Source organism: Panthera uncia (assembly GCF_023721935.1).
Source record: "Panthera uncia isolate 11264 chromosome A3 unlocalized genomic scaffold, Puncia_PCG_1.0 HiC_scaffold_11, whole genome shotgun sequence".
NCBI classification, from domain to species: domain Eukaryota; kingdom Metazoa; phylum Chordata; class Mammalia; order Carnivora; family Felidae; genus Panthera; species Panthera uncia.
The window spans coordinates 44,883,717-44,899,505 of NW_026057578.1; the positions used below are offsets into that span (position 1 = coordinate 44,883,717).

The window sequence follows — 15,789 nt, forward strand, 5'->3', positions numbered from 1 at the left end:
TCAAAAGTCACATCAGATACACACGGATTCCATGATTTGTTGTAAATGTGCACATTAGCCCATACTCTTTATTTATAACTGCTGTGTTTATTTTGTTCATTTGGGCTTTGTTTTTTGAGTCATAAAGCTCGTGAACATCTCACTAACCCAAATACCTGTTCAATTGTGACTACAAATTCCATTTGAGTTGGTGTTGATGTGCTAAGGATGACAAAATTTCTGAGTTCAGTTGTAGAGTTTAAATTGAAGAGGGTTTCAATATTATTCAATTATAAAAGATTTTATTGGGGTCAAAATGAGTGTAAAGGACAGAAGAGAATGTGTTTTAGGGTAGCTTTATGGGAGGAATTTATTTGTTTTAATAGAAAGATAAAACTGCTAATCACATGATAGCTGACGTTCTTCATATTCTATCTGAAGACATTCAGTTAACTGTCAGGCGTTTTAACATCAACTGCTACAGGGAAGACATTTCTTAAAGCAGTACCATCCAGCTGCCTCAGTTTCCCAGGTGGCTGTGAATGGTTGGAGTGTATTTGTCCACTTTCCTTTCCATGTCCATTCACACAGCATTGCCCCCCATTCACCCCTTTCCACTTGCTCCCTACACACTCTGCCATTTCATCTTTTTGACCCAATCCCCTTCTCTCTCTCCTCAGAATGCTCTACCAACTTCCCATGGCCAGAGAAAATGGTCCGTACTCCTTAGGCTGGTGAGGTCAAGACTGGCACCCAATATGCCTACCCAAAAACCATTCTTCATTCATGTCTTACAACACTGAGTTTATCCAGGAAGCAATACCCTGTGAAAAGATGGCGTTTTCCAGCCTCCCTTGCAGCCAGGTCTATGAGCTGTATGTGGAGTCCCTGGGACCTTCATAAGAAAACTCTTTTAGGGGTGATAACTCACCTGGAGGGGTGTGACCTATCACCCTTTCTCTTCTCAGAATCAGACCTACAACATAAACAAGATGGCGGGAGCTCCTACTGCCAACATATAGCTTTGAGGGTGGAGAAGCAGAAAGACAGATAAAGCCTGGGTCCCTGAAACTGTTATATCAGTGCTAGAGAGCTGACCTCCTGACTTCTTATCCATGAGAGAATTATCACCTAATATATTCACAAGCCACAGGATTTAGATCTCTTTTAGAGCTGCTGATCCAATTGCTAATGGATATGGTTGGCATTGAAGGGTCCATGCTTGGCTCCAATCTTCCTTTTCAGCTTTTGTGTCACTTATTTTTTAGTCCTAACTTAAGATAATACCAAATAGGCACTTATCTCAGATTCCTATCCAGCTTTGACAGCATGCCAATTCCAATGATCTGTATCTTCTACTTCCTCCCAGAGAGAATCTATCATCAAGCCTGATCGCTTTCTCCACCCAGCCTTTTAGCATGGTTAAGGACAGGATTTCTGGCATCAGACTCTCTAGTTCTACTTCTTACTATTCTTCAGACCTTGAGCAACGTAACGGGCAAGGAAATGTCAAACTCATTGCAAGGAAAGAGATCATATTTCATTAATTTGAAGAGTAGACAGTGGACTGAACTCAGAAATCCAGACAAGGCTCTTGATAACCCCATTTCCAGGAGACACTGGAACGATGTTTGAAAAAATTTTAGGAGATACATTCCATTTCTCTGCTTGGGTTTCCTTTCCACAAAGCAGAGACTGATGGTTTATTAAGGTTTGAAAATGATGGGAGGGGAAAAAAGGGAGCATTTTAATATTTAAAAATGTTTGTTTTAGCCTGACAGAATACATGGATATGAATGCCCTGAAAACCATCCAGGAACTGGTAAGAGAACCTAAACTCGAATATATTCATAGATGTGAGCCTATAATTTTCCTCTTAAAATGGATAGCTTGTTCATTCTGGTTTGTGCTGAAACAGTCACTCCTACCTTTGTGTACATTTCTAACATCCAGCTAATTTATTGCACTTTAGAATCCCCAGACTCATTTTCTCAATTTACTCTAACACAAGAGCAGAAAAACAAGGGGGCAGTGATATATTTTCGTTTGGTGGATTTTAAAAAGCTCTATAATGATCTTCAATGTATATGCACCAGGAGTCAGAACAAATGGACAGGCACCTGTATGGGGTCTGACCTCAGCTGCCTCTGGGCACCTGGCAGGTCACCATAGTTCTAAGCCACAGTGGCACAGCATTTGGATGTGACACAGCCTCCCTCTAGGCACATGGACCTTTATTTTGAAGATGTGATAATTTGCAGATATTATCTCAGTCCCCAGGAAGAGAAACATCTTTACAAACAATGTAATGATTGGATTGGTTTCTCCCAGAGACCCCTGGTCACAGGAGTCAGGCTGTACCTGCTAACCTTAGTCTTGCAAGCTCCCATTGCTAAGAAAGCACCTTATAAAATAGACAAAAGCTGCTTTAAAGAAAAAGTGAGTCTGTGGGTGAATTAGCACTCTATATGAATGGCTACAGTGCTGTATTTCCTAAGAAAAGATGAAAGAAAAGAAATAATTCAGTTGGATAATTAATAGGTGAAGGGATTAAGAGTACACTCACGATGAGTGCTGAGTAGTGTGTAGAAGGTGTTGAATTACTATACATTGTACACCTGAAGCTAATATAACACTGTATGTTAATTACATTTGAATAAGAAAAAAAAATTTAAGTCCCTCTAATACAATGATGAGGTTAGAATTTAAGATAGGATGAAAACATGAGGCAAACTTTTAGTGATGTCACTTTAAGGTTTGACAGATATGCCATTTTTCTATTATTCTTCATAATCTCTAGCAGTCAATTAACATAACTTCTCCTTATTCAAAATAGGCATCTTTTATATTAAAGACAGGAATTCAGTCTCTCTCTCTCTCTCTCTCTCTCTTTGTTTTTATCCCTCTTTTTAATTTGTTAAATCCTAATTCAGGGCTTTATATATAACAACTATCCAATAAATCTTTGGAAACAATCTCCATAATTGAAGTTCATGCCATGTTCAGAAGTACCATTAGCGTATTTAACAGATGGGCAGTATGCACATCAATCAAGTTTAATGAGTTGCCATAGGTCAGAAATCAAGTCCATGTTTGAGATTTCAAGTGCACTGAAATGTTTTCATTGAGTCAAGTTTTTTATAGTGCTGTCTGCTGAGAAACAGGTAATCATTTGCGAGTTCAAAGGTGTTTACTAATTTGTCTGCTTGCTTTTCTCTCCCTCATAAGTAATGATATAAATAAGTAGTCACATTCATGAACATTAACTCATGTGCTTTACTTAATCACATGTAAGCCTTTCTCAGTTAAAAACAAATGGTATCACATATAGGTAGTTTGTCTTGTATGCTTCCTAACTTCCAAATGAGGTAAAAGTTTAATAGTGCAAAAAAATTAGATAAATTTACCCATAAAATTAAAGAGACCTAGAAAGTTACTGATGGGTGGTAGGTAGAGAGATTCCAACAGTTTTCTTGGAACTGGCAAACACAGGAAGTGTGTGGACTGACAAAACAGAGTGATAGAAGCAGTTTCCCACTCACCCTAAGAGATCCTTGTTGGGAAGTAGGGGCCAGAATGGTTATTGGTATTCCAGGGGTTTCGGTCTTGGAACTGGAAGGTTTGGTGGAGGTGGGGACAAAGTAGAAGTGAAGGAATATTTACATAACTGTTCCTGAGAGTCCCTATCTCACAAGAGCAGAATCCCTCTCAAAACATGGGGACTCTTCTCTGAAAAATCTGCATGTACAGGGAAGGGTGTGCTCTCATGAGTGGATGTCAGTACCTCTTGAGTAAAGCCTCCCTAATTCTGGCCTCTGCAGAGTGTGTAGCTTGCCGGTTGGCCCAAACCTACTCGACTGTATCATCAGGTCCCGACATCCCAATTAGAATAGCGCACGGTGGGTTTACCTGTAAGGAAGCTTACCAGACTCCTCTCATGCATCTGCTTCAGGTCCTTTGGGCCCTACATGTTTTTTGGTTTGTCCACTCTTGCAGTGGCCACTTGACTGGCTCCAACCTCCTTATTGTGGGTGCAGTTCAATAATGTGTGGAGCCAATCCTTACTAGCTTGGGAGAGTTAAAATAGCCATAATTTAACAAATTAAATTATATAAACTTGTGACTAAATAAATTATAATATAAACAAAGGTAATAAATATTCCAAACTCATTACTTTCTACCTATTTTACTAGTCTATATATTCTAGAGTGTATTCTATTATATCTGTATATGATTCTATTGTATCTGTGTGACAAACACACCTTATAGGGCACCCTTCTCCACATCTACATTGAAGTCAACCATGGTGAGTATTTACACCACGGAACTGGGAGAGGCAGTTGTCAAACATTTAGTACCACCACACTGGTACAATCTGCCAGCACTTACCCTCATACCTGCATAGCACACCTTTTACTTCCTACCCTAGTGTTTAATTAGCATACTGAGTTGGAACACCATGAGATCATGTTTGGAGCCCACCACATGCCTCCTGAAAGTGCAGAGACATTAACATCTAGCCGAGTTGCTCTTTGACAAATGGAAGCTGGGAGCTGGTGGCTAAATTCTTGCCTTTGTCTTCCCCTGGTCATCCTGACCTACTTGTATCCCATCTAAGAACACAGTCCTGTGAAACTGAGCAACCAGCTGCACTCAGTACCAGCCGGCACCATCATATCTCCTAGTATTGGCTTCCCCTCTTTAGCCCAATTTCCTTATTTCGCTGTTCTAGGATTGAGCTCTCTAATAAAAATAGCCTGTTGCCTCAGGCTTTGCCTCCCAGGGACATCAAGTTAAGAGAACTCCTAATAAAGAAAATGAATGTGGGGTGGTGCGAAGACAAAGGATGGTGCTGGTCCCAAGGCCAGAAGCAGCAGGGCTGTCATAACCCCTGGCTTTAAGAGACAAGAGCAGGGAGCAGTCAGCCAAAGGTGGATGTTGGGTCATTTTGAAAAGATCTGAGATCTTCTGTTGATGAGTGCAGACAACCTGAAACAATACACAAGGAGGAAAACAGGAAAGTACCCAGACTACACTCTTCCTTCCCTCTCATCTCTTACCAGCGTGCCTTGTTGACCAAACACAATTGAGAGGCAGAAATCAGGAGGGGATTGGGACAGGGTAGAAGGAAGGGCAAATGGAAAATGTCCCTCACAGTATCCTAGAGCAAAATCTGTCCATTATCATTCATAGCGCTCAGGTGCACTTTCCACCCAAGAGAGAGTCTGGTCAGAATATTGACCAGCCGTCTCAACAGCAAGCAGACAGAAATCAGCTGTATGCATGAGAAAAGCCAAAACAAAGGAAAAACTGACTCTGGAAAAAACAAAGAAAGGAACTTCAAAACAAACAATCCAATGAAAAAAAATGGGCAGAGGGGCAAGCACGTGGGTGGCTCAGTTGGTTTAGTGTCTGGCTCTTAATTTTGGCTCAGGTCATGATCTCGTGATTTGTGAAATTGAGCCCTGTGTCAGGCTCTGTGCTGACAGTGTGGAGCCTGCTTGGGATTCTCTCTTTCTCCCTCTCTCTATCCCTCCCCTGCTCTCAATCTCTCTCTCTCTCTCAAAATAAATAAATAATAAAAAAAGGGGGGCAGAGGACCTGAATAGATGTTTTTTTCCAAAGAAGACACATCCAGATGGCCTGGCAAACACATGGAAAGATGCCCAACATCACAAATCATCAGGGAAATGCAAATCAAAATTACAATGAGATGTCATCTTATACCTGTTAGAATGGCTAAAATCAAACAGACAAGATATAACAAGTGCCAGTGAGGATGAAGAGAAATTGTACATTCTACTGTTGGTAGGGATGTAGATTGGTGCAAACACTGTGGAAAGCAGTATTGATGTTCCTCAAAAAGTTAAAGATAGAATTACCACATGGGCCAATAATTCCATTATTAGGTATTTACCCAAAGAAAACAAAAACACTAATTTGAAAAGACATATGTACCCCTATGTTTATTGCAGCATTATTTACAACAGCCAAAATATGGAAGCAACCTAAGTGCCCATCAATAGATGAATGGATAAAGAAGATGCAACGTACACACACACAGGAATATTACACAGCCATAAAAAGAATGAGATTGTGCCATTTGAGACAACATGGATAAAGGCAAAACAGGTGAAGGGGAGTAGGAGATACAGGTTTCCAGTTATGGAATGAATAAGTCACTGGAAGAAAAGACACAACATAAAGAATATAATCAATGGTATTGTAATAGTGATATACAGGGACATATGGTAGCTATTTGTGGTGAACTTAGCATAATGTATCAACTTGTTGAATCACTATGTTGTATACCTGAAACTAATGTAAGATGTGTGTCAACTATGCTCATTTTTTTTAAGAAAGAACATATTGAAAATAAATAAATAAATAAATGAATGAATGAATGAATGAAAGGGTTCCAGGGTTAAAGATCTAAGTCTTCAAAAGGGCTAGACCTTTGTACCTCTTTACTGACAAGTCACTGGAGAAGGGCTGCCTTCAGGGAGTGTTTGTAACCTCGGGCAAAGTGGCTTCCTTTAGCCAAGGCAACTCCTGGAGAGACATTTAGCTGTTAGCCATTGGCAATCAATACCTCTAGCAGCAGGGAAAGAGGCCTAGGTTTTAAAGGGAATCTGATGGAGTGCCTGGGTGGCTCAGTCACTTGGGTGTCCAACTTCAGCTCAGGTCATTATCTCGTGGTCCATGAGTTCGAGCCCTGTGTTCAGCTCTGTGTTGACAGCTCAGAGCCTTGAGCCTGCTTCAGATTCTGTGTCTTCCTCTCTTCCCCTCCCCTGCTCTCACTCAGTCTTTTTCACTCTCAAAAATAAACGTAAATTTAAAATTTTTTTAAAAATAAATAAAGGGAATCTGATGGTGCACCACTTTGTGCTGCTCAAATCCATTTGCTAAATGAATAGACATTCACCCCATCTAGGAACAAGCTTGTCTGGGATTCTGGTTGGGCACTTTTCCTGGGAAAACATAGAAAAGGAAGGGTAATGATATCAGCTGTAATACCACTCCAACTGGTCTTGAGCCTGTAGCTGATTCTCAGCTTCTCTCTCCTCTATTTTATACCCTCACCTCTTGTTACCTCCAGCACTTCTGCTGGCCTAAGATTGCTTCTCTGGTGTAGTGACCCAGACTCTTTCCCTGAGGGCTCTGAGCCCTGGTCTTGGTTTTTCTTGGGTATGGATGCATTTTTTCATTTACCATCAAAATTAGGATGGGTGTAGGTAACCAAGGGATGGCCCTGTAGATCACCTGGCTGTCATACTATGCCCTGCCCTCAATTGTATAACAGCATCCCTGTCTCTCTGTGGAACATGAATAGTCTACCTTCCAGGACAGTGACCTCTTTTCTTGCCTGTTGGGCTCTTGGCACATAGAATTCAAAGTGACATGGCAGTAACTGCAGCTTAAATTTAGTGGAACTCTTACTGTTTCTCCTAGAAGAAGTGCTGCCAATCTGGGAAACAGGATCTCCAACCAGTGCTATCCAATAGAAATTTCTGCAATTATGGAAATGTTCTATACCTGCACCACCCAATGTGGTGGCTGTTAACCACATGTGGCTATTGAGGAGTTGAAATCTGGCCAAAAGGATTGTGAAAATGAATTTTAACTTTTATTTGTTTAATTTGAATTTAAAGAGTTACATTTGAATAGTGGCTACCATGTTGGGTGGTGCAGTTCTAGATCATGACAGTCTAAAGTTTCAGGTTTAAAAGCACGAAATCCCCAAGCTGCTCACTGGAACACATGCCTATGTTCATCCCTTGGCTGTCTATAGGGGAAACAGTGTCATGTAATAGTCTTTGATTCAAGACATAGACTGTACCCTAGAGACAGGAATCCCATTGTAGTAGGGCATCCTCTCCAAGCTGGAGACTTAGCTGTGCCTTCAAAAGTCTCTTGAATCAATTTATGGTGGTGGTGGGGTGGTTAGATATCAAACACTTGTCCAATTTTAAAATGTCACGATTAGACAGGGAGGAACCAAGATGACAGAACAGCATGAGTTTTGTTTTTGTTTTTTGTTTTTTGCCTATCGCATCCATGAAATACAGCCAGATCAACACTAAACCATCCTGCACACCTAGAAAACTGCACACCTAGAAAACTAGTTAATCTGAGGATTAACACAACAATCTGCATGACCTGAACCACGGAACTCAGCAGGTATGCAGCATGGAGAGGTGAACTGGGACAGAGAGAAGCTGCGGTGGGCAGGGAGCTGTTTTTGCTTGTGAAGAGAGGACAGAGATGGGGGGGTAGAGTATGGGAAAAGCACCCCCCCAAAGCACCTGGAGAGAAAGTGGAAAAGGGGAAACAGCCATAGGGACTGAACTACAAAGGAAGAAAGGATAAAGGAGAGGGTTTAAATTCCATTAAGACTCTATCAACAGGGGAAGTGCAGAGTCTGAAAATCTGTAGGTCAATATCTGGTGGTGCTCTGGTGAGAAGGGTGAATCCCCAGGAGCAGAGTGGGGTCCAGGAAGTTCTTGGGCCACACAGGGAGAAGCAGTCCCATTGATGGAAAGACATGTGGTAGAGGATGTGTGGCCACCTGGTCCCAGCAGACCCCAGAGAACAACCACATTCTCTGGTGCTGGGACAAGGTCATTAAGGGTGAAGCCTGGTGCCAGATGTGTGTTGTGATTTTCCTATATCCCTGAAATGCTGCTGCTACACGATTGTATGAACATTTTCTGGGGCTGGCTGGCACCCAGCCACAGCATCTAGGCATTGACAGCAGCATGGTCTCATGAACGTTCCTGGGTGCAGCCAGCACCTGGCCATTGCTCGGTGAGACCCTCCCACAGAGGGTCAGAACGGGTTAAAGCCACAGTCCCTCAGAAGTGAGGAGTCAGGAAACACAGCCACATTTGAGATAAAACTCAAGATGCAGGAGCTGCCTGGCAACTTGACAGATTGGACACGGACAGTGTAAAAACAGGGAGTGGATGGAAGCTGGAGACAAAGGACGGGTGTGCAATTGCTGGTCGAGGAGAGCAGAGTTCCGATACTAGAGACTGGGTAGCTGGGTGACACCATTTTCACCCCTCCAGAGCATGCGGATACACACCTACAAGCGCCATAATCCACCCCAGTAAGCTAATCAGCGCCATCTAGTGGAGAACAGAGCTGTTACAGTAAGCCTCACCTTACTGGGCCAAACTCACTCTTCAGGAACACCACAAATCTCTCTGCCTGCTTAGTTTTTGGACTATAAAGTGCTTCATAGTTGACTTCTAGGGGAAACAGATGTAATTTCAATTGTATTTCAGTCTGCTGATCCATCTACTCAATTTTCTTTGTTCTCTTCTTTTTCATTTCTTTTATTTTTCTTGAATACAGAAAGAGAAAAAAATCTATTTTTATTTTCAATTTTTATTAAAAATATTTTTCTTTATTTTTTCTACTATATTTTTTACTTTTTTGTAAATTTTTCAAATTCTATTTACTTCCATCATTTCATTTTATTATATTTGATTGTATTCATTTTCTCAAATTTTCAAATGTTTTCTTTTTCTTTCCTTTTTTTCCCTAATCTATCAAGCTCCTTTAAATAACCAGACAAAAACACACCTAGAATCAACCCTCATTTATTTCACTTTTGTGTTTGTGTGTGGTTTTTAATTTTTTAGTTTTAATTTTTTTTACCTCATCAATTCCTTTTCTCCCTTCAAAATGGTGAAATGAAGGAACTCACCCCAAAAGAAAGAGCAGGAAGAAATGACAGCCAGGGACTTAATCAACACCCACACAAGCCAGATGTCTGAACCAGAATTTAGAATCACGATAATAAGAATACTAGCTGGGGTCAAAAATAGATTAGAACCCCTCTCTGTGGAGTTAAAGAAGTAAAAACTAGTCAGGATGAAATAAAAAATGCTATAACTGAGCTGCAATCTCAAATAGATGCCACAGCGGCAACGGTGGATGAGGCAGAACAGCAAATCAGCGATATAAAGGACAAACTTATGGAGAATAATGAAGCAGAAAAAAAGAGGGAGACTAAGGCAAAAGAGCACGATTTAAGAATTAGAGAAATCAGTGACTCATTAAAAAAGAATATCAGAATCATAGGGGTCCCAGAAGATGAAGACAGAGAAAAAGGGGTAGAAGTGTTATGTGAGCAAATCATAGTGAAAAACTTTCCTCACCTGAGGAAAGACACAGACATCAAAATCCAGGAAGCACAGAGGACCCCCACAAGATTCAACAAAAACTGACCATCAGCGAGGCATATCATAGACAAATTCACAAAATACTCAGACAAGGAAAGAATTATGAAAGCAGCAAGGTAAAAAAGAGTCCTGAACCTACAAGGGAAGACAGATCAGGTTTGCAGCAGACCTATCCACTGAAACTTGGCAAGCCAGAAAGGAGTGGCAGGATATATTTAATGTGCTGAATAGGAGAAACATGCAGCCAAGAATTCTTTATCCAGCAAGGCTGTCATTCAAAATAGGAGAGATTTTTAAAAAAAGTATCTCAGACAAACAAAAATTAAAGGAGTTTGTGACCGTTAAACCAGCCCTACAAGAAATTTTAAGGGAGACTCTCTGAGGGCAGAAAAGATGAAAAAAAAAAAAGACCCCAAACAACAAAGACTAGAAAGGACCAGAGAACACCACCAGAAACTCCAACTCTACAAAAAACATAATGGCAATAAACTCATATCTTTCAGTACTCACTCTAAATATCAATGGACTAAATGCTCCGATCAAAATACATACGGTAACATAATGGATAAGAAAACAAGATCCATCTATATGCTTTCTACAAGAGACCCACATTAAGCCTAAAGGCACCTTCAGATTGAAAGTAAGGGGATGGAGAACCATCTATCATGCTAATGGTTGACAAAAGAAAGCCAGAGTAGCCATACTTATATCAGACAATATAGACTTCAAAATAAAGACTGTAACAAGAGGTGAAGAAGGGCATTATATCATAATTAAGAGGTCTATCCACCAAGAAGACCTAATAATTGTAAACATTCATACTCCAAATGTGGAAGTACCCAAATATATAATCAATTAATCACAAACATAAAGAAACTCTTCGATAATAATACCATAATAGTAGGGAACTTCAACACCCCACTTACAACAATGGACAGATCATCTAAACAAAAAATCAACAAGGAAACAATGGCTTTGAATGACACACTGGACCAGATGGACTTAACAGACATATTCAGAACATTTCATCTAAAGCAGCAGAATATACATTCTTCTCCAGTGCACATGGAACATTCTCCAGAATAGATCACATTCTGGGACAGAAATCAGCCCCCAACAAGTACAAAAAGATCCAGATCATACTGTGCATATTTTCAGACCACAATGCTATGAAACTCGAAATCAATCACAAGAAAAAATTTAGAAAGATAGCAAATACTTGGAGACTAAAGAACATCCTACTAAATAATGAATGGGCTAACCAAGAAGTTAAAGAGGAAATTAAAAAGTACATTGAAGCTAATGAAAATGATAACACCACAGCTCAAAATGTCTGGGATGTACCAAAGGCGGTCATAAGAGGGAAGTATATAGCAATCCAGGCCTTCCTAAAGAAGGAAGAAAGGTCTCAGATATACAACCTAGCCTTACACCTTAAAGAGCTGGAAAAAGAACAACAAATAAAACCCAAAAACAGCAGAATAAGGGAAATAATAAAAATTAGAGCAGAAATTAATGCTATCAAAACAGAACAAAACAAAACAAAACAAAAAACCCCAAAACAGTAGAAGAGATCAATGAAACCAGAAGCTGGTTCTTTGAAAGAATTAACCAAATTGATAAACCACTAGCCAGTTTGATCAAAAAGAAAAAAGAAAGGACCCAAATAAATAAAATCAAGAATGAAAGAGGAGAGATCAAAACCAACACAGCAGAAATAAAAACAATAATAAGAGAATGTTATGAGCAATTATATGCCAATAAAATGGGTAATCTGAAAGAAACAGACAAATTCTTAGAAACATATAAACTACCAAACTGAAACAGGAAGAAATAGAAAATTTGTACAGACCCATAACCAGTAAAGAAATCCAATTAGTAATCAAAAATGTCCCAAAAAACAAGAGTCCAGGGCTTTCCAGGGGAATTCTACCAAACATTTAAGAATGAGTTGACACCTATTCTCTTGAAACTGTTCCAAAAAGTAGAAATGGAAGGAAAACTTCCAAACTCTTTCTATTAAGCCAGCATTACCTTGATTCCAAAACCAGACAAAGACCCCACTAAAAAGGAGAACTATAGACCAGTTTCCCTGATGAACATGGATGCAAAAATCCTCAACAAGATATTAGCCAACCGGATCAAACAATACATTAAAAAAATTATTCACCATGACCAAGTGGGATTTATACCTGGGATGCAGGGCTGGTTCAATATCTGCAAAACAATCAATGTGATTCATCGCACCAATAAAAGGAAGGACAAGAACCCTATGATCCTCTCAATAAATGTAGAGAAAGCATTTGACAAAATACAACATCCTTTCTTGATAAAAACCCTCAAGAAAGTAGGGATAGAAGGATCATACCTCGAGATCATAAAAGCCATATATGAAAGACCCAACACTAATATTATCCTCAATGGGGAAAAACTGAGAGCTTTCCCCCTAAAGTTAGGGACAAGACAGGGATGTCCACTCTCGCCACTGTTATTCAACATAGTATTGGAAGTCTTAGCCTCAGCAATCAGACAACACAAAGAAATAAAAGGCATCCAAATTGGCAAGGAGGAAGTCAAACGTTCACTCTTCACAGACGACATGATACTCTATACGGAAAACCCAAGGATTCCACCAAAAAACTGCTGGAATGGATCCGTGAATTCAGCAAAGTGGCAGGATATAAAATCAATGCACAAAAATCAGTTGCATTCTTATACACCAACAATGAAGGAACAGAAAGAGAAATCAAGGAATCAATCCCATTTACAATTGCACCAAAAACCGTAAAATACCTAGGAATAAGTCTAACCAAAGAAGTGAAAAATCTATGCACTGAAAACTATAGAAAGCTTACGAAAGACATTGAAGAAGACACAAAGAAATGGAAAAATATTCCATGCTCACAGATTGGAAGAACAAATATTGTTAAAATGTCAATACTACCCAAAGCAATCTATGTATTCAATGCAATACCTGTCAAAATAACACCAGCATTCTTCACAGATCTAGAACAAACAATCCTAAAATTTGTATGGAACCAGAAAAGACCTCAAATAGCCAAAGCAATCTTGAAAAAGAAAACCAAAGCAGGAGGCATCACAATCCCAGACTTCAAGCTATATTGCAAAGCTGCAATCATCAAGACAGTATGGTACTGGCACAAGAAGAGACACTCAGATCAATGGAACAGAATAGAGAACCCAGAAATGGACCCACAAATGTATGGTCAACTAATCTTTGACAAAGCAGGAAAGAATATCCAATGGAATAAAGACAGTCTCTTCAGCAAGTCGTGCTGGGAAAACTGGACAGCAACATGTAGAAAAATGAACCTGGTCCACTTTCTTACACTATACACAAAAATAAATTTGAAATGGATGAAAGACCTAAATGTGAGTCAGGAAACCATCAAAATCCTCCAGGAGAAAGCAGGCAAAAACCTCTTTGACCATGGCTGCAGCAACTTCTTCCTCAACACACCTCCAGAGGTAAGAGAAACAAAAGCAAAAATGAACTGTTGGGAGCTCATCAAAATAAAAAGTTTCTCCACAGCAAAGGAAATAATCAGTAAAACCAAAAGGCATCCAATGGAATGGGAGAAGATATTTGCAAGTGACATATCAGATAAAGGGTTAGTATCAAAATCTATAAAGAACTTCTCAAACTCAACACCCAAAAAACAAATAATCCAGTGAAGAAATGGGCAAAAGACATGAATAGACACTTCTTCAAAGAAGACGTCCAGATGGCCAACCGACACATGAAATGATGCTCAACATCACTCATCAGCAGGGAAATACAAATCAAAACCACACTGAGATACCTGCTCACACCTGTCAGAATGGCTAACATTAACTACTCAGGCAACAACAGATGTTGGTGAGGATGCAGAGAAAAAGGATCTCTTTTGTACTGCTGGTGGGAATGCAAACTGGTGCAGCCACTCTGGAAAACAGTATGGAAGTTCCTCAAAAAATTAAAAATAGAACTACCCTACGACCCAGCAATTGCCCTACTAAGTATTTATCCAAGGGATACAGGTATGCCATTTCAAAGGGGCACATGCACTGCAATGTTTATAGCCGCACTATCAACAATAGCCAAAGTATGGAAAGAGCCCAAATGCCCATCAATGGATGAATGGATAAAGATGTTGTGTGTATCTATATCTGTATCTATATCTATATCTATATCTATATCTATATCTATATCTACATCTATATCTATACACGATGGATATACGATGGAGTATTACTCCGCAATAAAAAAGAATGAAATCTTGCCATTTGAACTACATGGATGGAACTAGAGGGTATTATGCTAAGCGAAATTAGTCAGTCAGAGAAAGACAAATATCATATGACTTCACTTATATGAGGAATTTAAGACACAAAACAGATGAACATAATGGAAGGGTAGCAAAAATAATATAAAAACAGGGAGGGGGACAAAAACATAAGAGACGCTTAACTATGGAGAAAAAACAGAGGGTTGCTGGATGGGTTGTTGTAGGGGGGATGGGCTAAATGGGTAAGGGGCATTAAGGAATCTACTCTTGAAATTATTGTTGCACTATATACTAACTAACATAGATGTAAACTAAAAAAATAAAAATTAAAAAAATAAAGAACACAAAAAATAAAATAAAATAAAATAAATAAAATAAAATAAAATAAAATAAAATAAAATAAAATAAAATAAAAAATGTCATGATTAAACATGAGCTGGTCCCCACTCCCTCCTCCTCTCAAAAAAGGCCAGCAGTTTCTGAGTGGTGCAGACAGGACTACTGGATCCCACCACCAAGTGTCTTTCCTCTGCTACAAAGTGGATCTCTGGGTCTGAGGTGGTATAATGTAGTATTCCATGTTGGTAGATCAAATAATGTAAGATGGATACTGGTGCTGACCAAGTTGTTCTACAGACTGGAAAAAAAAAATTCATACCGAGAATATTTTTGCTTCCAGTCAAGATGAATCACTGCTTTTTCAGAGTAGGGTCAAATGCAATCAACTTGCCACCAACTATCTCATTGGTCACTTAGTAATGGTGCCAAAATAGGGACTCAGCTTTGGTTTATATGCCTGGCAAATTGGACATTTGGCTTTGGCAGTAGATCAGCCTTTGTCATTTGGAACTCTTGCTGTTAGGCCCATGAATAGCTTCCATCCCTGTCACCATTATTCATTCAGGTACCCATTATGCTAGCACCAGGATAGCCAATGACAGAGGCTGGAACTGATATCAACTGACTGAAATATACTTGGTAGCTTAGTGCCTTTTCTAGGTTGGATGCTCTCTGGTAGATATTAATATGTGATGCAAAGATCTTCATACTTGGTGCCCACTCCTGTGTGCCCACCTACATGTCTGTTCCCCAGAGCTCTTTATTCCCAATCTTCCTCCTTATAGGTCCTGACCTATCTGCCAAATCATCTACCACTGCCATAAGCCCATGTATATTCAAATTTTCCCAGGCTACTTCTCTTTCCACACTGCCTGAGGTTCTGCCTATTGAAAGAATTTCCCTTCACTGCCGTCATTCAAGACTACCCTGAATGGGGCTATAGTATATGTGCAGCCAATTTTCATCTTGCATTCATATTCAAGTCCATC

The 15,789-nt window shown here is 39.6% G+C and overlaps 1 long non-coding RNA gene across 1 annotated transcript in view; it reads left to right on the top strand.

Annotated features, from left to right (window-relative positions):
- The window catches only part of LOC125936170 (uncharacterized), a 61,549-nt gene that overhangs the window by 8,408 nt on the left and 37,352 nt on the right, over positions 1-15,789 (top strand). Inside the window, exon 2 of the long non-coding RNA XR_007461950.1 lies at positions 1,753-1,801. This is a non-coding gene — a long non-coding RNA (uncharacterized LOC125936170). The remainder of the gene's footprint in view (positions 1-1,752; positions 1,802-15,789) is intronic.